Here is a 22,346-nt window from a genome sequence, read left to right on the forward strand (position 1 = left end):
AAAGAGGACCAACAAATAAAAACATAATGTGCTAAACAAAAACAGGTCCATTATCAGCTTCGCTTTCCACCTGCAATTACTGTTTGTTTCAGCTGAGTATTTTTTCCTGGAGATGCAAACAGTTTCATTACAGCTTAAATATCTGACAAGACAGCTGACTACAGGCTTGCGGAAAGCAATTATTTTGGACACTGATTACTTCCCATGCAGGCAGTGAGTGTTGTAACTGCCGATAGTTGGGGAAGGCCGCAGCTTCGTGTGATGGACTACAGTATCTGGAGGAGTTAATTAATCTTGCAGGGTGAGTAGGAAGAGAGAAACTCTGCAAACATCCAGTTAAACATCCAAATTAATTGACATGAAATAACTTCATATGTTTAATTTAAATGCAATTAATTTATTAGAAAAAACCTAGACTAGGGACAGAGCTGGCGCATCCGGTGCAGCAGCTAGAGCAACACCAGTTACCATAGTAACCTGTTGATCAGAAACAAGGCAAACATTTAGGATGATGCAGTTTTGTTTGTAATCCAGAGCAATGACGGCTGCACCAACAGGATTCAAAACACCGACATAAAACTAAAACAATTAAGAGCCCATACGAAGGATTTTTTTTCTCCTTCGAGCAGAGCGGGCACTGCAGTGACATGGGAATTAAGTCTGGAAATGCAGGTGCTAATGGGGGCAATCGAAAAGCATCCCAGCACTGCGTCACATCGATGCTTGTATCTGTACCGTCACTTGCTCACAGGCTCCGTGCAGCTCCACCACGAGGCAGCCACGCAGGTTGAAGCACCCTGGCCCCACGGACGGGGTGACCACACACCGCCACACCGAGCCCAGCCCATGCCTCACGTCAGCGTTCAGAGGGCTTCCTTAAAACCACCCAACTTCAGTAGTAAGGAAAGCAAAACCAAACCAAACCCTGCCAGCCACTGCTGTTTGTGCATTTCACTGAGCCTCTCTAACGCTGTTGCTAACAGATGAGGGATACTGCCACATATTAATCCACATATTATATGAATTATTATTCAAAGAAGGCCACATGTATATTTGGGATGCTTTTTTTTCCCCTTTCTTTTACTGTGGTTACCATCTTTTTATGGTTATCATCATTTCTGTGGTTATCATCTTTCTGTAGCCACAGGTTGGCTTAGAAGATCTGCCCAAGGGAAGCTGGAGGTGCAAGACCGGGAAGGAAGCTCACATGGATGCAGGAGCCCCGGTACACCCCCGAGCCACTGTCTGCTCTATGCAGCTTCTTCTTCCTGATATGAGCTTTCAGATCAGAACAAAGAGGAAACCTAAAATACTGCAACATAGAAGAATGGAGTAGACTTTCTATTTCTGGGAAATCAGAGATTAGTTTTGCTTTCCTGTTTAACTACATGTATGCATTTGGGCTTCTGAAGCAGCAGTGAGGCATGAAAGTCTGAAAACAAACAAGCTACTTGCAACCATAAGAAGGGAAAAGAAGTTTTGACACCAGAATGATGGGAAGCACATCTGAGTCTCTAAATGCCCAGGCTGCACACTGACTTTTAAAGGTCTGCCCTGCACAGCCTCTGCTAATCTCCCTATAAAAGTAGGAGGCTGAGACATATGGGCAGGATTTGACCTCCAGATCCAAGGAGTATTTATCTCAACTTGATGCTTAGTCACAACTTATTCATTTGCCCATTCCCGAGAAGAAGTTACAGGGCAAAGTCTGGATGTTTTTATCTCCAAGCCTTCAGTAGGGCACAAATCTGCATCTCTCCAGGCTCGTGGTGCTCTGCTGAGAGGGCACCTGGAGCTGCTGGCAGCAAAGTCCTGCTTAGTGGGAGGTGAATGTAAAAGGGCATAGTCCCTTTTCTCAGTAAAAATCGAATTAGGATACTGACAAGCAGCTTGACTCAATCCCCTTCTTTGGCTCTCCTCTGCATTAATCTAAATGGTAATACATGAGCCCGAAAACAGCCAAACCACTTTCCGGGGGGGACTTTGCTGCAAGCCAAACTCTCTGGTCTTCCTGGGCTGCTGCTGGTGCATTAATTTTATGTGAGAAGTAATAGGAGACTTTTGCTTTTTCAAATAGTAGGAAAATTTAGTTCATTTTGCTGATCTGGTCTAGGCAGACTAGATTTTTGTTTTCTACACTCATACCCTGCAAAACCCTTGGCCACTGGGCTACCAGCCCTTCTACCTTGTATAAATAATTTATTTTTTACTGGAGCGATGATTTGAAGCCAGGTTTTTCTCCAATTAAGACAGGGAAAAAGCATTTCTTATTCTTCCCTAAAGACCACATCCACACTCTGCTGCAGATGGTAACGAAAGGGCTGACCACGCTGGAACAGGTCATCTTGAATGCAATCACACAATGGCTGCGGGACCACCAGGAGATGAGGCCCAGCCAGCACGGGTTCAGGAAAGGCAAGTCCTGCCTGACCAACCTCCTCTCCTCCTGTGACCGGGTGACCCGCCTGGTGGATGAGGGAAAGGCTGTTGACGTAGTCTGCCTAGACTGCAGCAAAACCTTTGTCACGGTTTCCCACAGCATTCTCCTGGAGAAGCTGGCAGCCCATGGCTGGGACAGGCACACTGCTGGGTTACAAACTGGCTGGATGGTACTGTGTTCGTACACAGTGAGCATTACTTGATTCTGCTGTCTTCTTAATTCAGTGAGGTCCAACCATTCATCTTTCTGACTTCTATTCCTCAAACTCAGTTATGCCTTAAATAGGTATGCGGGCTTTGAAGCTGTAAAGAAGTTGGAAAGTATTTTACAATTTCTGGATAAGACCGTTTCCTGACTTGCCACATCCTCCCTAATTCACTATTTCCAAATAGGCAACATAAGAGATTTGGTTCAACCTCTGGATTAATTCTTTTGATTTATAGTATTTTGCAGGCTTCATTTTGAGGTGGAGAACACATGATCAGGTTTTCCTGAACAAACTGCTTCCAGAAAACGGATGGGTTGAAATGCAAGCCAAGCAAAAGAAGGAACTCATTCACTATTTCCCACTGGGGGGCAGGTGTTTCACCCTGTAATTAGTAATGCATCATTATCACCTCCTTCTGCCATTGCCTTCCACACAAGCCAGAAGCGAGACAGTTACTAACCATCAGATACTTTTTTTCCCCTTTTGTCCAAGTTCAAATCTGCAGTGCTGCTTCAGCCACGACCATTTCCCCCCAGGGTTACCAGACAAGCCCCTTCTCCCTCCCACCTCCTGCACTTCCTACTTTTAATGCCCCATTTTCATCCCCTCCCGAACCACGACCCAAATCCACCTCTGATCCTCAGCAGGTGGCTGCCTCTCTTTGGGGACCTCTCCAGGGCTTCCCCTAGGCCATCTTGTTGTAAATGTTGTGTGCAGATAAAGCACTAGAAGTTGTCTGATGAATTTATTTCCCTGCAACTCTGCCACTCCTGAGGTTATGTTTAGGAGATAGTTTCTAAAAATGCTAATTTTAGTGATTTTTGCTACCACATTCACATTTCATAGTCCACAGAGTTTTTCAAATAGCATGCCTGTTCTGCCTAGTCTGATATTTTACATTATACATGGAACATAGACGTAGATTAGGAACTACAATAGCTCAACCACTTTTCTGAGAAAAGTCAGAACTGTAGATGCAGAGTAAGCATCTGTAGGATAAATTTATCATCACTGGAAGCAGGGGCAAATACAAAAAGCTACGGGAATGCACGTACTGTTCTCTAGTCTTTCAAATACACTGAAATCATCTTAAATCCAAGACCTTAACAGCGCTTGTAACATTTTATTTTTAAGTGACGGTCCCTTTACACTGGCTTCCCAACTACAAAAACTATTTTTCCATGTAATATACACATTAGCTTCCAGCAGAGAAATGTAATTACCATAATAAGATTCCTTAAAAATTGGCTTTTATGTTGTCAACTGCATTAAAATTTAAATCTTGTGCCAAGTTCAGAAAAAGGCTCTGAAAATGTAAGAAAAATATATGGCAAAATCAATATTATTAAGAGTGAAATGGACTAAACTGGAAGCAATCAAGCCTTTCATTCCATATGAAAAAAATACTGTAAAATTATAACAAATTACTTTCATTTTATCGCTTGGTAAACTACTAGAATATCAGTGTCAATACCACAGCATTGCTCTCACTAAAGGAGCACTTCAACACTTTGAATATGGTAATATTTGCATTTTTTCTCATAGGTAACTCATACTCTACAACCTTAATGTATGTTTGTTTCTGGTTTTTAAAGCCTCTCCTATGATATTTTCCCTGGTATCATTTATTACTTAGACACTCACCCGCTTCTTTCTAAATCTTCAGGCTACTTCAACTCAGAACACAATATCCTATTGTCTCAGCACTTATATATGCCAGTTCAAAAACAAACCTAGAAAAATATGGCTGGGCCCATTTTCTTTTTAAATAGCTTCACTTCCATTTGATTACAAATCACCCTGGTGGTATGAGCTGGATTTATCAAGAGTTTATCTGGTTGAAATTTAGGAATGACAAAATTAAGACAAGTGGTCCAACTACCGAGGTTTATGGATGGCATTTGGGTCACTGCTGATATCAGCCCCATTTGCAGTTATATCATGTTCTGTTGCACCAAAGCAACACAGACACCATTGCCCATCTATTTACGTCTAGAACGCTGTCTGCTCCCATTGCGAAGTCATACAATATTTTACTTCCTTGTGCTATTACACCCATCACAGCAGTATATGCACCTGCATTTTATTCACACCTACATCTTATTCAGGAATCTTGAAGGATCAAGTGAAGCTCTAAAAGAAGAAATCTTGGAAGAGGAGGAGCATCCTTTAATACCAAAATATTTTACTGCTTTGGGGCACGGGCGTGCTCCAGCACCTGAGCCCCGTGCGAGAACCCGCGGAGCCAAGTCAAAGGCTTGGATCCGCCTGTTCCAGGCACACCACAACAGCCCACAGATTTCAGGATCCTCACACCAGGAAGAAGGATGCGACTGTAAAAACATTTATGCAAGAAATGAAGATTTCATACCTGTCACGAATGAGAAGATAAATAGTGCCACAGCCATGCTTTCTCTTTATGCAGCTCAAAGTTGTATGCACAAAGATTAGACGGATGCAAAAAGCATTAACTTTGTCACCAGGCTTCTATAAGATAGGAAAATATAATTATCCTACTTTGCCTACAGGACTCAGGTATATGGAGAGAGAGGTTAAAAGAAAATGCCATTATTTTAGGAAATATTTGAAAAGTACCTCACTTGTCTGAGACTATCAAGAATAGTGTTTTCAGAGGACTCTGCATTATACTGAACGCCAAATTATTTCCAGGGCAAGTAGCCTCAGGTGTAGTTGCAGAGCTCTCGGCACTCCTGCAAATAAAATGCACTGTGAAAGAGCTGCTTGTTTTCCTTGGATAGTGTTTTAAGCCTGATGAAGTCTGACTTAAGAAAGCTTGCAGGCCCTTTTATAAGACAGAAGAAGAATCACCCATTTTACCCACAAAATTACAGCTAAGCGATAACACAAATATCATCCTGCTGCTGCTCATGCTAATGATGACGAAGCAAGCAGGAGAGGCTCGTAGTGGCTTATATTTCACTACCCACCAAAACTGTTACTTCGCTTAAACTTCCTGTCATATTACAGATTTTGCCCTTTCCTTCCCCTCTTTTAAAATGCACCAGCATGAGCATTCCCTCAACACACGGTCTGAAAAGGAGATTTCCATCCTCGGGCTGCACTCGCTTGTTAATTATTCACCAACCCATACAAAATACAGCAGCATTGATCGCAAATTTGTAATTAAGGCTGACTTGGATTTTGCACTTAAAGCAGACGTTCATATTCTTTGTGCACAGTGCCCCCCACGTCCTGTAATATCAGCCCTTGGGATTTACCCACTTTGACTAAATTTGACTTCACTAGCACATTCGGCAGTTCAGTCTATATACAGGTCCTTCCCTACATGCGACATTATTTGGCTGTTCCTCAGGCTGCATGATTTCACTGGCAGACCACCACAGGCTCTGAAACAAGGTTTTACTGCCAAAAAAAAAAAAAAAGAGTTGTGTTTAAGTCAGCATTGTTTCATCTAATGGCTATGATTATCCCCAGCGTGAATGCTTCTCTACCCCATCCTTGCGCTCTCTAGAGATTGATACTGCAGACAGATAGAAGGCCAGAGGGTAATTATACCGCTTTTCATTTCCACTGATCTCAAAGTGTTGTGTAAAATGCATAAATGTCTCCCACACACAAGCCTCCGATCTAAAGGATGACCTCGTAAATACAGAAAGAAATGTTTCGTTATTTTTCAAGGATTAATGGAATAAAAACTCTTACCTTCTTCTGAAAGATTTTCTATTTTGCATCTAACCAATCAGCTTAGGTGTAGGAGCATTTTATAACAGATGCAAGTGCCTCTCCTTAACATATAGATAAGGTTGGAAATACAACCAGAGTTACGATGGCCATTTTTGCATATATTCTCCTTAACCTCCAAATAAAACTCGCTAGGTTTCCAAGATAAAATAATTTATCCCATAAATACTTTTCTGACTTTTAGATCAGAATAAAAGGTCTCGCACTCAGAGCTCCTCAGACAAGGGTTTTGTTGGTTTGTAATGGGGGTTTCTGTTTGTTTTATTTCAAATTATAGCAACAGATAAAATAGAAAGAGTCCCCCTTGCTCATCCATAGCCATGCTCCGTGTTGCACCAACAGTAAGAAAGCAATTTCTGTTAGTAAACTATGCAGATCTCTACCAAATCTTCCAGTTAAAGTACTTTAGACTAAGGAGGGGCCTTTTCATGTAGCTTTGTGGTTTAAAACTGCGCTTCGAGAGGCCAAAGCAAGATGCTGCAATTCCTAGGCTAGCTGCCGAAATGAAAAAGGGGAATGCATGCACACGCATACGAGGCCAGATCTGTGCCCACCGTGTCAGCATGTCAGCCAAATGAGACTGTGTGTGACACCCTAATGGTCAGAATGCTTTCATTTGTGGAAAAAAAAATGAAGCGAGCTCACGGTGTGGTAACATTGCATCTTCCCAAAGAAATGCAAGTCAATCAGATTTGCAACCAGGAATTGTAATTTTCCTGTGATATCTGGAGAGAATAATCAATAGAAGAAAGTCTCCCTTTTGTGATTACATTACCATATGTTTCCTTGACAGGAACGGGATTTCATCTGATAAGCTTTTAAGGAACGGGTATTTGCATCTTTGACAGCAAAGGACAAAATGAATTATTAAAAATGCTACATTACTGATTTTTATTAACCTGCATCTCATTTGCTCCCTCCTGAAGCCAAGGCGTGAGTGCCAGTGTGACGTCCCTCCAGGAGGGCTGGAAGGTTAGACTGAACAGCACTCATTTTTGATTGGAAAACGAGTCACGGCCAATTATTCTAGATCTTTCTTATTCCTTTTAATAACTATGTCTGTTGCAAGGCTACTACTGTGAGCATACCCAGTGTGTTTCTACTAGTGATACACAGGACTGAAAAAAATAAATTGGAATTCTTCTTCTGGGTCAGGTTAAAAAAATAAATTAAAATCATCTGTACTTCTTCAGTTGGCAGAGTTTCCCCTTCCAGAATGTCTAGAAATACTGGAAATGTGGGGCTGGGTTCTCTCTTTTATTCTTGCATCTTTCACAAGCGTGCTAGAGACCCTGTGGTATCACCAACTTCAAATGAGCAGCAGCTTCTAATCCCTGGTTAACTAAGAGCTGGGAACTGAAGAATGAAAGAGTGAACAATAGTAACCCTGAAACCATGATATTTTAAGAAAAATATTAATTTTTATTGTCGTTATGTGGAATGATCTGGCAAATAAAGCAAAAAAAAAAATCGGAAGGCAAAATGTGTGGCTTGGGGGTAAGTATGCAACAGCATTAAAAAAATCCACATTTGACATCATCTTTCCTTGACCCCCGGTGGGAACCTGGGACATGTCCGACAACCTCTCCCCCTATGGCCACGGCTGTGCCGCGGGACTCTTCTGTGGACTTCACCAGGGGCTACAGCTGGAGAGCCTATAGGAAGAGCAAGTAGTTTTCAGAAGCATTAAGGATTCCCAGCTCATCTTCAAATTTCCTGGTTTTATTCTTTAAAACATGAGTTTTAAGACTGTTTAGAAACTGCCAAGCTGTAAGGATTTCATAAATTATGTATGCAAATTATTACTTAAATGCTGACTACTAGAAACATCATCGCTACCTGTGTGTGCACATGTGCAGCACACAAAGTCGGATCTAGATTCACCCTTGCAAACTGCACTTAAGTTTCCAAGCAGACAGTGCCAAAGTTTCTGCAGGTTTACTGCTACGCATTCAAGCATTTCCAATATTATGTGTTGTAGATGTTTTTAGGAAGAACAATGGAGGGAAAAGTAATGAAGTGAAATACTTTGCTGCAGCTCAGAACTTCACGCATGAGCAGGCACCATACTATAGAAGGCTTTGTCTTGCATTAAAGAAGGGAAAAAGCATCTCAAATAAGCTCTTGAACTACCCTGCTCACATATGTACACCCCGGGTGGCTTAAAATGAATGTATACCGAAGTTATACTGAAGTAGCCTGCAGAAGTAATGGAGGTCTTCTCAACTTCTGCTTCATTCATGCTGCTAGGTGAACATGCTGCTGTAAATGCAGATGTGGTTGCACAAAGTACTCGTACAACTGCCGGCACTACAGCACGAAAGGGGTGCATCTCAGCACTGCAGACCCTACCGAACACATCGGCACCTGGAGCTCACAATAATCCAACGAACTTTAAAAAGGCTTTCAGGAGAACTGCGGGCACGGGTTTCCCGTGTCTCGAGCAGCTCTGAGTTACTGCAGTAGTACAGAAAGGGACGGGGACACGCGTCCACACCAGCCAGACACCAGCAGGCAGAAGGCTGCATGGAAACGCCGCACAGTCGTGACGCATATCTTCACTGGCACGGCTTACTGCTCCAAAAGCTGCTTCATTTGCAGGCTGCTTGTTTTCAGAGCATTGCTGCAAAAGCAAAAGTGCAAATTCCTCTAAGGAGGAAAGAGCCATTCCTCCCAGAGATCTCATTTTACATGTCATGCAACAAATGCCATCGCTGCTGACTTCCGTGGCACCCCACTGCTCACGTTCCCATAACAACAGAGGAGATGCTCCAGCAGCAACCGCTCCTCGCTGCTCACTTAAAACCGAAGTAGCAAAGGGTAACCAGATCTGCTAAAATACTTTCAGGATCCTCAAGGATCCTTCCTCAAGAACTCAGTCTCACAGACAGCAAAATACATCTGCAGTAACTCTTACATTCATCCAACATCTATTTAAGGTGTTGGAGTTTTTTGCTTCGTTGTTTGTTTAATATGAATGAAAACATAAGCTATTAAAGCCAAATACAGAATTCAGGCACAAAGCTGGAAAAAAAAGTCTTGTAGCCCTTAGTTTTCCCCAAATCACGTGTAAGCTTTACATATTTAAATTCATCAACAGTTTTGCAGCTCACAACCTCATTTTCTACATGGAATGATGCTGTACGCAGTAACACAATGAAGCCTAAAGCATTGCACAGAAAGACATAAATCACACCACACATCATGAGCTGCACGGGTGAGACACAAGCAGCAAAACAATAATAGATATGTTCATTATGAGTTCATAAAATGGATTTAAAAATGAAAACCTGGTAAAGGTCACTGGAAATACAGCAAGCAAAGCAGCTAATACTTGTGGAAGGAATCTTGTTCTTCCACAAAGATCTGCCACTTATTCAAGTGGCTAATGCATATGTCTTGACCAAAGGTCTCTCCAATTTGGTCATATGCCCACAGACTGAGTTAATTATGTATAAGTTTACTTAATTATTCATACATTTATTCGCCACGCCAGCCTTAGAAAATATGGCAAGTGCTATCCTTCTGACACATTGCTCTTTACTATAACACAACAACCCTAGCAGCTTCTATTTCTTTAAGGAAACAATAGATACAAGGTTCCTACTTCAAGCACATACTTGAAGAAAACTTCACAACACATGCAAAAATAAACCCCGAAGGGAAGTGTCTTAGAGCAGACACACTTCTTTCCGTGCTGTAAAGCGGATGAAAGGAGCCATCCATCAGTCCAACAAGCATCGCAGCCCCCAGGGAAGTGCAGATTATGGGTTTGAGGCTGTAACAAGGGTGACTTCGAGGAGATGGCTACCATTCCTCACACCTGTGCACTCTGTTCTTTGGTTCCTACCGTGCCGGATCCTCTACCAAAACTGGGCTGTGGGATGGGGACAGAGCCGGGGACCATGCACTGCTCCTCATCACATTGGGGCTTCAATTGCTCAGCACCTGGCTTAGCTGTTCTTAGCAAGAGTGCCATAAAAATGTTGTCACGTCTCGGTGACAAGAATTGAGAGGTCTGAGCAGAGTGTCAAGCCACGGAAAATCATTGTCTAGATGATGCATTAGAGTGCTAATGGTTTAGACTTGCAAAGGGGGAGAAAACGGTAACGTAAGCAGAAAATGGCAGATGGAGTTTATTTCCTAACATGAAATGTCATCTCTAATTCTCGGACTGCTTATGGAGAAAGGTTAGCCTAGCCCCAGGCACGCTGCTGACAAACAAATCAGTGGGTCCGAGCAGCGCCAGCCGCCCAGCGCCCGCCGCTCAGGCTGATGCTCCCCACTGCCAGCCTGTGCTGCAAAGAATGCCGAGCCCCAGCTCACTGTGACTGCAAGGCTGAGGCAGTGGTTCCTCACGTTGCAAGTGTTCAAGGCAAGTCCCTGCCAGCCCAATCCCTGGGAATGCAAAAAAAACCGACCCCTCAAGGTGCTTCTCATCTAGCTAATGGCCTGAGCACTGCCTGCAGGGACAGACGGAGCACAGCGACGGCTGAGGAGCTGCAAACTTCAGCAAGGAGGGATCAGAGAGGTTTCCAGAGGAACCATCAGTGTGCTAAGTCCCCAGGCTGAGAGCTTGCAGCTGGTTCTGAAAAATCAAACAGCATTTCTGTACCTACCGCCATAAGGAACAGACACTAAAAAGTTAACTTTCTTGGGCGTGAAACGTGGCACGTAATTTTGGGTCTAGGGCTACTTCAGCTATTCCTTTCGAAACTTCTAACAACTAACTCTGGAAAGCCATCTGTTCATGTTTTAACTTTATTGGAAAAGCAAACTGGCCCACTTAGCTACGTTTTCCCATCACAAATACAATTGAATCAATGTGAGTGCGCCTGTTACAGCAGCTGAAATAATTTCGCTGTCTGTCCCTGGCTGCGTCACTCGATGGCTGGCTTATTTAAACCTTCATGCCTCAGGTTTGCCACGTGTAAAATGGGAATAAACAAACAACATTTCATCAAGTGCTGGAATATTTATTAATCCCTCACGTTATTTGAGCTAATTAATAATAAAAGAGTTACTGAGAGCAATTCCCCAACAGGATTACCACTGAATTATGAGAGTAATTGTTCGCGAGAACTTTATTTGGCTAAAACCTCTTCCCTGGCAAGAAATTCTGTGTGCAGCTCGCCCTAAGCTCCAATCACATAATCGTTTTAGGGTGAGTTATTTCTGACCTGGGTAACTCCACACTGCCTTGGGGTACGGCAAGCAGCGCTGAGCAGCAATTTCATTTTCCTTGCGCTGCATTATACTTGCCCACAACACAAAGCCCTTTGTCATTCCCTCCATCACCCTTGTCCCAGCCTCAACCCAAAGCACGCACCAGGCAGAACCCTGCAGTCAGCACAGTGCTCGGACCCCAGGTCACCTCAGGACCATCCACTGTAATATTAAGCTGAGTTAAGTCACCTTGCTGCAGCCCAGAAGAATTTCCAAGATTGCCTCCAATAAAACTCATACACAGGGTGCAGGTACATTAAAAACAGACCAACACACACCTTCCTGATGAATTTTAACGTGGACTGATACCCAGAAATGTGAGGCACTTGATGTGACACGTATGAATTAAATTAAAAACTGAGAAGAGCTGAGATAGGGATACCTGCTGCCAGGCTCAGAGCTTTTGCCCTGCCCAGTTCTACTGAGACCCTGATTAGAAAGATAAATACGAACCAAAACAAAAAGAATAAGTAATTACTGGAATTGAAAGCAAGGGCCAAAAAGAAAAAAACAGCAAAACAAAATTTTCTGCAAGACATGAATCATAGGACACCAAAGCTCCGATTTTGATTTCCAATTTTTTCCCCAATTTTTCTTTTTACTGCAGGTGAAATCTCCAGCACCGACCTCATACGACAGAACACTTCTTCAGCTTCAAATTCTCAGGACACGTTTATACCAAATTTGGCCTATTTGATAAACTAAATGTTGCTGATAGCAATTAAATCATATTAAATTACCCTAATTAACCTGAAATGAACCCAAATCTGTACAGATTAGCTAACCTGACACAGCTAGCATCTTGCGGATTTAGGTTTTTGCCATGGACCTGCTGGGCTCATTTTGCGTGCCCCATCGAGTTCCCAGGTCCAGGGGCAGCCCCGAGCTCCCAGGGGTGGGAATTTGGCCTTCAGGAGACTAGCAGTGGCAGAGAGATTACAGGAAGCATAGAAAAACCCCAGCATTGCCTTTTTTTTTTTTGATGCAGCAGGAACATTTTTGCATCCGTAGACCACAGACAAAATCGGCTCAGAGTGAGCAAGCTCTACCTTGCAGCGTACTCTGCCTCCCTCTCCTGGCCTCTTCCCAGGCACTGTGGAAACGGAGAACCGTACAAAGTTAAGCAAAAGCAGCATTAGCCAGATTAGGATTCTTGCTCATTTAAAACGACCAAAGCCTATAGAGCAGAGCCCTGAGGAAATCCCTTCCATCATTAGCTTACCGACCCCGCGCTGAGACTTGCAAAAGCAGATTTTGCCACGGACTGGCAGCTGTAAAAAAATGCCCAACAAAAGAAAAGATAACAGACAAGCCAAAATACCAGTAATCCCTGCTTAAAATCACAGGCATGGCTATCAAAGCCTAGCAATTTCCTCTCGGCCTTTCTTAGAAGAAATGATTACCATCACGCTTCCTCATTAATCATTTTAACCTATTACAGGATGCACTCCCAAAGGCAAAGAAGAAAAAAAAAGCATCGCTCTTAATCTGGGATTCCCCAATTCAACCAACAAGAATGAAAGCAGCAGACCAAGGGAAATATGGTCAAGTACAACAAAATCCCTCCTTCCACAGGGCAACTATAACTTTCCTGGAGAGCCATCCAACAGCACCAGGGCATCACTAGGTAACTGAGCTCTAACAGATAAAATGGAAGAAAAAAACACACACACACCAAAAAAAAAGACACGTACTACTTACAAGGCAAAGCAGCGGCTCCAACCCGCTTTCATGGTTTTGGACGGGTAAGGGTAAATGCACGCCTAATCGTTGGCAAATTTTGAAGCATGGGTGCCTGACTTCTAGACGTACATGGAGTATAACAAAATGCTGAACATCAATAGTACAATGAGCATCTTGAGAATCTCATTTGCATTTTAATTTTTTTTTAATTAAAGGTGTTTACCTTTTTCCATATATTCTTGGTGAACAAATAGATATTTAAATGGGAGAAAGACCACCAAAACAACAGCACTCCTTTTGGTCACTTCTGGTTCTAAGGAATATCCATTTTAACTCAAAATCCAGAAAAATCTCACATATGAAATGCCTTTTCTGGTGTTCCTAGATTTGTATTACTCTTTACGGGAGTCAATCCAATTTAAGCAATCGTGAATGTTAAATTGCCTTTATAGTTCATTTACAGTTTGCCTTGGAGATAAGCAGCCTTTTGGTGCCTGCAGAAGGAGAAGCAGTTCACTCCTTACTGAAAGCAAGTCCAAGCTTATCAACCCAGGTGGTTGACGTTTATAATATTTGCTCTACTTACTAAGTATTTACAAAAGCCCTAGTTCTTGGATAAAGAAATAGCATGAAAATCTCAACTTTTATTAATAAACTCCATCTATTTACAGAGGAAGCTTAGGAACATAAATCCAAACCTAAGATGTCTTTTTCCTGCTTTCTTTTTTTTAAAGGCACCAACAACTAACTGTGTTGGGGCTGCCCACACCTGCAGCCCAGCCAAACCCAGGGGGGTTTGCAATGAGGGCTCATCAGTTTTCACGTCAGCGTGTTATCAGCATGTTAACACACACCAAACGGATAGCTAAGCCTCAGAAACCCCTTCTGCAATAGGAAATACATTCTCCAAGCTGAATACTGAGGTCTATAGCTAAAAGAAATAAATAAATAAATAAGCAAGCTCTGTGTTTCTTCCAGAACTTTGGTCTCCTGGGAAGGCTGTCACCCCCAAGGTGGGACCAGCAGCGTGATGAAGACTCTGCAAACAAACTGCAGCTCCCTTGGAGGGTGAACCTGGCAAACGGCTGAGCAGAGGCAGCCAGCGCTCCAGCGGCTGGGAACTGAGGGTGCAGAGCGTGAATTAACCCATGCGGAGCTCTGTGATGCCACAGCCAAGTCGCTCTTAATGTTTCCAGTTCGTTTAAGAGCACTGAGGCACTCGTGCACAATGCTGCGCCTGCCCCACAAAGCTCACCCAGGAAAGCATCGAGCCCTTCGTGTCAGACCTTTGTCAAGGAAGCCTTAAATACTGGAGGAGAAACAAGGACGAGTGAAAAGAAGGGACCCTGGAGGTGCTGGGGCAATCGTGACAAGGGGCTGACAGCTACTGCTTTGGGAGATGTTAGCAGGGCTGTCGGCGTGCACAGGATTTGTCCTGCCTTGCTGAGCCCAGGCAAACACAGCTCAAACACCGCTGTCGTCCTAATTCCCCAGACATGGGTGGGTTTGGATCGAGCATTATGGACATCACGTAACTGGCTTCGAGATAGGCAGCAAGAAACAGTAAATGGCGAGCACAAGAGGCACGGACCGAACAAGGAGCGGCGCATGAACAGGGAATAATTCCCATGAGTTCTGCAGGCTGGAGGACGGGCAGAGCCGTCCATTTTCCCCTCCCCTCACCAGCCACACAGCAAGGCAGAGCCCATCAATCTGGGAGATCCCAGGACTGGCCACGGCTTTGCAAGCTTTTGCGCTGTCCTCTCCCTGCTTCCCCCTTCCTGGCGGTGCCAGCATCCCTGCACCCTCAGCCTGCAATCCTCGCTGCTATTTTTGGCAAACCTGAGCTGTTTAATCTTGCAGAGTCACCGAAGCATGCTGTGCCTTTGTTTTGGTGTTTGCAAAACCAAGCTAATAATAAGCACCACTGTAAAATAACTTGAACAGCTCAGATGAGGGCATGAACTATTTTTATCCATGCAGAAGGATGCTGCAGGGAGAACAAAGTTTCATTTTGCTGTGAGTTGTGGCTATGCTCAGAGCTGATGCCTTTTGTTTTATCAAGTCTTTACAGAAACATTCTGAACTTTCCAAAATTTAATTTATTTACTTTTTTAACCACTTAGATGAGTGCTGTAATTGCAGTGCAATTAGTGTGCACACAGAATACAACCCACCACGCTGCAGACGACAGCAAGGAGGACTCCTGTCCCTGCAAGCTGCATCCAGCAGTCAGGGAAGATGGGAACAGCAGAAAAACAAACCGAGGGGATGCTCTGGAACTTACCCTCAGCACAGCAGCAGCGCAGCCAGACGGGCAGAGCAGCACCGGTGCAGAGCTGGTACTGGGCTGAGCGAGCTGCACCACAGGCAGGGCTCTCAGCAATTTGCTCCAAGGTCACCAGCTCGAGCTGTTTTGCACCGTTCAGAAGTGCTTTTTGGCTCGAGCCTTACATGCCAGGATTGCAGAAATGCCCAGATGCATAGCTGATAAGATACTCCTCGTCTGCAACCTTCTTGTTGTGACCCTTGGGGCACAGCTGTGTTTTCTCTTTCTTCAACTCCTATGCAGGAAAACCATCAGTTTCTGCATGCTTACCCATTTCTTCATTACAAGAGGGTTTGATGGCACTACACCTTTGTTCCCAAAATTAACAGCGTTGAAACGTAGCTTCCCCAGCTCATACCACTTAAATATTTTATCTCATTCACAAATCAGGATAACATAAATATGTTCCAAGAGTATTTCATTTTGGCTCAGCTGGAATGTTTTGCTTTGGAAAAGCTCAAATGTTTTTAATTTCATGATTGCAGCCATCACATTAACGTGATAAAGTACGATGCCGTCACCTTCCATAACTGAAAGCTGCGGTGAGGGCTCAAATTGAGCACCTTGTGCAATGTCTCTCATTCCACTCTTTTTTTTTCCAACGGTTGGCCATTAAAATTGCCTCAGAGACCCCAAAAGAAAGAAAGGAAAACCAATTCATGGTTGTAGTTGCAAGTCTCATCATACCCGTGCTTTCAGTTCATTATTTTGGCATCATAAAAATATGGTGACTGCGTTCAATCTGAAGGAATTATTACATCTTTACACTTTGCTACTTGCAAACATTAATTGACAAAAGCAAATTTGTCTGTCAAGAACAGGAATGAACACTTCCCCTAATTTAATCAGGAGTAAATCAGCTGGTGAGCCATTAGCACACAGATGCTGCAATAATTGAGTCCCTCCATTGAGGTGACAGGGAACAATTTATATTTTATTTATTCTAAGAAAGATTTTCAGTATTTCCTTTCTTTTCCTCTGGTATTTTCTTCTGCTTTACAGAGCAGCTATTTCCAGGGGACAGGGGAGCACCTAGATCCCTAGATGCCCATTTTTGGGGAAGAAAAAAAAAATGCTATTTTCCTCCTGGGGTGTACCAGATAATTGTCACTTTTTTTCTTATTAAATCCCTAGTAACAGCTCATTCCATTGGGCGGAAAGCAAAAAAAAAAATATTAGTGATCTTACCATTTCATTTCTGTGACCCCGTAATCTGTTCAGCTCGGGTGGGAGCACGCCATCTCCCCAAGAAGTTTTCTACATATTGCTTTCGGGGGAGAAATAACTGGGTTTTCCTGCTAGTGCTGGAGCTGGCCCTGGACAGAAGCAGATTATCTTGTTCTCCCGCAAAGCGCAAGGCTCAAAGGACATTTGGGGCAGTTTGATGCATTTCTTGTCATCTCAGAAAAATGGGATTTGGGGGTTGATGAATGCGATACCTCCTTCTACATGGACACACTTGGCGTGACACCATCGTGCCCAGAGAGCTCCTGGGGCACAGAAACCTGGACCATCTCTTCCCTTTCTCCATCCCGAGGGAAGAGAAACCTCCAAGGGCAGGCAGATTTAGTATGAGAGGGGAAAAAAAAAAACCATCATTCCCACCACCTGCCGTCAAATTTCAGCAAAATAAAAGTCAGGCTGCAATTTGGTAAGGCTGCAGTAAATAATTCACTGGTCCAGGTTGCTCCGGGGCTGGCCAGCAGCCCAACAGCCCCCAGCATCACAAATCTATTGCCCGAGGGGACCAGGCTCATGGGGCTCACTGAACACATCTCACCTCACCCACCTGATGCCTGCTCTTACCTCGAAACCCCTGAAGTCTGCCTCTGCACAGAGCTGGCCGGTGGCACACCGATTAAGCAGGACCTCCTGCAATCATCTCGGAAGCAAAGTCTAATTGCTATACACACGCATCTTCTCTTGGGTCAGTATAAGCAGAGAACTGTTAGCGTGAAAAATTTATTACCGACTAATGCACATAGGAAACCTAACGTGCAAAGTACCAGAGAGCATGTTGCCAGCCCGGACTCGGCGTGGTCTTAAACCAGCTGATCCAAGCAAGTTTTATGCTCGTTGCCCGTGTTCTTGCCGCCCACGAGAGGGAAGGAGAGCTGCCCCAAGGGGCTCAGATGCTCCTGTGCTGGAGCCTGAGCTCACGGAGCTTGCGGACACCCAGGACCAGAAACTTGCCACAAGAACAAAAGCAAAGCCCAACCACCTGGGCTCCGGGTGAAAGGATTGAAACCAGATCCTGGTTAGCTGGTGATTAATTAAATCAAGAAAAAAATACAGCAGAAATTAAAGGACAAAAAAAACAAAACACAAAACACACAGTAAATTGTCATGGCCCCAGCCTTATTTAGAAAGGTCAGAGATTTCCTTCAACATCTTGTAAAGGACAGATTTTTTTCTATAAATTCTTCCCCAGTTGTCTGATGTAAACTTTCAACCAGCAATTATATTAGTGAAGTTTTCTTTAAAAAAGGACTTTGTAGAGATTTGTGGATTTGTAGAGCAGCCATCAGCGGGATGTGAAGTATGCACATTGGCTAATATATATATATAATTGCAAGATAACACATAAAAGTTTCAGTGCAACATCTTAAAACCCAACTGATTTTTCAGTTACTTAAGCCCTCTTGCTCATTCAGATCATATCTTGAACCAAGTTCCTTATATCACAACCAACGGAGAATTAACTGGCAAGGTATAAAAAACCTGGGAGCCTAACAAATCAGCAGCATCCATGAGCCAAAGAATTGATGGAGAATGACAATTACCATAATGGAGCAGTGAGTCAGAGAACAATACGCAGAGATAAGTCCAGAAAACTGCATTTTGCTGAACAAGATGCTTGGAATTTGCCCACGTATAAAGAAAGCAGTTTCTCTGCTAAGCTCAATTCCTCAGGGGAACCCTCAGCTCTCCTTGAGATCGAGTCTCACTCCCTGTACTCAATATTACATGGGGGGGTGCAATACCCTTCAGATTCTCACCATCTCTCCCATTTTTAAGTTTGGTAGTTCTGGTTATAAATCTTTCAGATTTTTTTTTAATCAAACTGTCAAATGGAAAAAAAACTGCAGCCTTCTATTGACAGCGTGTTTTTGTTTGAACAAAATTTACAGCGTGAAACTGTGCCAGAGTGAGGTGCAAATTCATGCTCCAGTCAAGAAGCATCATCCAGCATTGCCTGGTGGAGAGGACATCCAGCTGCGATGGAAGATTTAGCACTGGGTTATAAAGCCAGCCTCCAGTTACTGCTTTTGGAAATCACTGGCTCTGTAGTTCGGATGGAGCAGGTGAAAAACCAAGCAAGCAACCCGCATACAAAACGGAAACCTTATTCACCAAGCAATCCTGGATAGGAATTACCCTCCCTCTTTTGAAATTACACTCCCCTGAAAGGTGACCGTGCCCCCAGCTGACACTAAGCTCTCTCCTGCATCAGGCAAATTTAATGCACGTGGCAGCAAGGATTTACTGCCCTGGGTAGCTAGAGCAGTGTCAGTGAACCAAACCAGGGAGTTAAGCCAGCCGTGCTATAAAACCACAGCCTTTCTACCTGCGCTATATCCTGTGCTCAGTGCAAACACAAAAGCCCAGGTAATTGCAAGGAACACACCCCAGCAAACAAATTTTTATTGAGGCATGATAAATAGACGGCAAGCGGCAGCAGCGCAGTAGTGTACAGTTCCAAGGTAGAAGGCTCTTTCCAAAATTCATTTTCTATGCAACATAAAAGTAAACGGCACTCCAGAGGTTAAATAAAGATCGAGGACTTGTGCAAAGGGCAGAACAGCTTCGGAGCAGGGCTCCCATATGACAACATACTCTTTAGACTAATACTGTCATTACCATTGCACTTCCTAGTGTGTTATGCAAATCTACAAACACAATGCATGAATAATCAGTCAATTATGCAGAATCAGCTGCACAGAAAACTTTTCAAGTCTTCTATCAAACGGAAAGACAAGCAGCTGGCAGGAGAAAAGTTAACTTTGAAGACATTAAATATTTGTTTTTCAGAGCAAGTTACCGATACACCGCATTCAGAGAGATGTGCAACAGGGCAAGCTGCTCGGCCACATGTCCATCCTCCACTCTCGTTTTCCTGAGGACAGACGCTGCTACACAAAACCTAAGGGTTATTCTGCAAGCAGGCTCTTCTTGCAGGTGCTGTGGAGGAAATGAGTCCCTGTCACCCCGAACTCCCGGATCTCCATGCATAGTGAGCAATTCTCTCTTACAGCATTTGAAGAAAATCCCTGAAACTGAAGTTCAGTTCACTGCGACTCTCCAGCCTCGTCCTGCTCACCCAAAAAGCAGTAGGCATCCCCATTTATACAGGGAGGACTTTATCTGAGAGGAAAAGCTCCTCCCTTGATTTCTTTTCAGCTAACAAACGTGACATCTTCAGAAAAATCTGGGAATCTTCTGGGCAAAGTCTTCTTCCCCTGATCAGAAACCTACTGAAGCCAACAGCTGGACTCGGATGATTTTCAGGCAGACTATGAACTTCACAGGCATTGGTTCTGGGTTGGTTTTGTGATTTTGTTTGTTGTTTATTTTTGTGTGTTTCTTTGTTTTGTTTTGTTTGTTTGTTCCCACACACCTCCTTTCCCCCGCTGGAATAAAAACCAGAGCTCCCTTTCTAGCATTCTGGCTTACTTGCAATGTGAAAAAGGCAGATGTGTAGAAAACATGAGATCTTTCCAGATGGTACCTGAAAGTTGTGCTGTCGAGTCTAATTTCTTTAGAGTTCAGCATTTCTCCAGGCACATAGTTTGACATTTAATTAAGGCCAGGACCTTTATCATTCAAGCACATTGCAGTGCCATTAAAAAAAACAGATGTCACTAACAATAGGAATGTGGTACTGAGTGTCTACAGGCCTTGCTTGTGAAGCCTGGACTGTACAGGTCAAAATTTGACTCTGCATAGCTCCTCAGATAGTGATGTTGCAAAGGAATCGCTGGGGCAAGACCTGGTTTTATGGTTTCTGAAGGACTTGCACAGCCCAACATGATGTAGGGCCCTTTCACAGCTCTACCTCAATGTCATTTGTTCAGAGGCACAGCTGAGTGTCTCCAGCTTTATGTCCCACACCTGCATCCTCTCCCTTTTCCTCAGGGCATCCTTCCCACCTACATCAAAGCCCCAGAGGACAGTGACAGCTGGGGTAGACTAACTGTGCAAGGTCCTGTAGACACAGACCTATCCTCAAACACACCCACTGAAGTTCTGCTCTCACAGATGCTGAGTATATATTGCTGTTGCCATGAAAATAGGAAGCTCACATAGTCACATCACACGCACACTACCTACTCATTTCTCTCTGAATGTCAGCGGTATTCACAGCAGCATCCTTCCCTCACATTGCACCTTGTACCCTAGCAATACCTCTACAAAAGCAATCCCACAGAAAACCTTGTGGTTGAGTTACTGGGGAGGATTCAAAGGCCCTAACTTTGCAGACATCTGCCTTGGTGAGAAAGAGAAAAGAAGAGCAAACACCACAATATTTTCCACCTGTGCTTTCCCAGCTGGTTGGTCTTACTCATGTGGAAAACAAACTGCTTGCACGGGACCAGGGCTCTCTAACGTGTCTCTTCCATGTATAGCACTCAATGTAGTGGATCCACAGCCTTGGGACTGATTCCATACCCTGTAACATGAAAGATGAATACCAAACCCTCTTGGAAAACTTGCTGACATTTCCTTGGAGGCAGCACTATGATCACAGGCTTGATAAACTGAGCAGTCATCAGCAAACGAGTCGCTCTCCTAACTCGGCCTGCGAAAGTACCATGAGAGTCACAACAGAAGTCACACTGAGATCTGCAGCAAAACCCCAGTGCAAAACATTTTTGTTCTGACTACACAGATATGAACACGATAATCCAAATGCGAGTAGTTAGAGAACTGGCTGAGGAAAAGATAGAGGAAAAGGGGCAGAGAAAGAGTGGACATTTTGGTGCATGTATCCTAGCTAATGTGTTCTCCAACGCAGCAATAAGAATAAGGCAGTACATCTCAAAGCGAGCACTGGAAATTCATAGTGAGTGTTGCTATCAATTAAAAAAAAAATACACAGAACCACAAGCTTTTCACAACAGCCACGAGCAAACACATCCATTCTCTAAGCTTCTTGTCCCCAGGGATGGGAAAAGAGAGCAAGTCTCGTCAAAGTCATTAGGCCAATCCGTTAATCTTGGGAGCTCAGTTTGAAGGAGGACGCTAGCACTTAGCGGAGCAGCGCTTCACAGCACCTGTGCAGATCCACTGAAGGAAAACACCAAGGAAGATGTGGGTGCAGTCAGGCTACACACTCCCTCTTTAGTTACCAAAAGGTGTAAGCAACAGATAATCAGGCAAAGCCATGAGAAGTTACACACGTGAAAATAATTAGGAAGTGGAACAATTTAGGTGCTGCAGTTACACAAAAAGCCATAAAGGGAAAAACCCAAATACTTTGTCTTTCACAGAACTGAAAACTAACAGAGAGCCTCACGCCTAGAGAAGCTTTGTGTAGCAAGTCCCCGTTCAAGACAGCAAGTTGACCTCCAGCTTACAATGTTATTTTGAAGTAATTATTTTGAAGTAATTCCTACGCTTGCGTTTTGAAAGTTGCTGTATATGTCGTGTACGCACCAAGCCGTAACGACGCTGTAAGGCTCAGAGCACCTCGTTCTGCTCCATGCTAACCCAAAACACGCAGTAACCCCAACCCT

General features: G+C 43.7%; 2 protein-coding genes across 14 annotated transcripts in view; both read right to left on the minus strand.

The window, feature by feature from the left end:
* The window catches only part of KAZN (kazrin, periplakin interacting protein), a 185,230-nt gene that overhangs the window by 162,520 nt on the left and 364 nt on the right, over nt 1-22,346 (minus strand). The window lies entirely within an intron of this gene.
* PRDM2 (PR/SET domain 2) overlaps nt 19,441-22,346 on the minus strand; it is an 81,261-nt gene continuing 78,355 nt past the window's right edge. For all 13 annotated transcript variants that reach the window (XR_013941356.1, XR_013941357.1, XR_013941358.1 and 10 more), the window contains one exon: nt 19,441-21,280. The gene's annotated coding sequence lies outside the window, so the exon portion shown is untranslated. The remainder of the gene's footprint in view (nt 21,281-22,346) is intronic.

The sequence above is a fragment of the Anser brachyrhynchus genome (genome assembly GCF_964034855.1).
Source record: "Anser brachyrhynchus genome assembly, chromosome: 21".
In the NCBI taxonomy this organism is placed as follows: Eukaryota; Metazoa; Chordata; class Aves; order Anseriformes; family Anatidae; genus Anser; species Anser brachyrhynchus.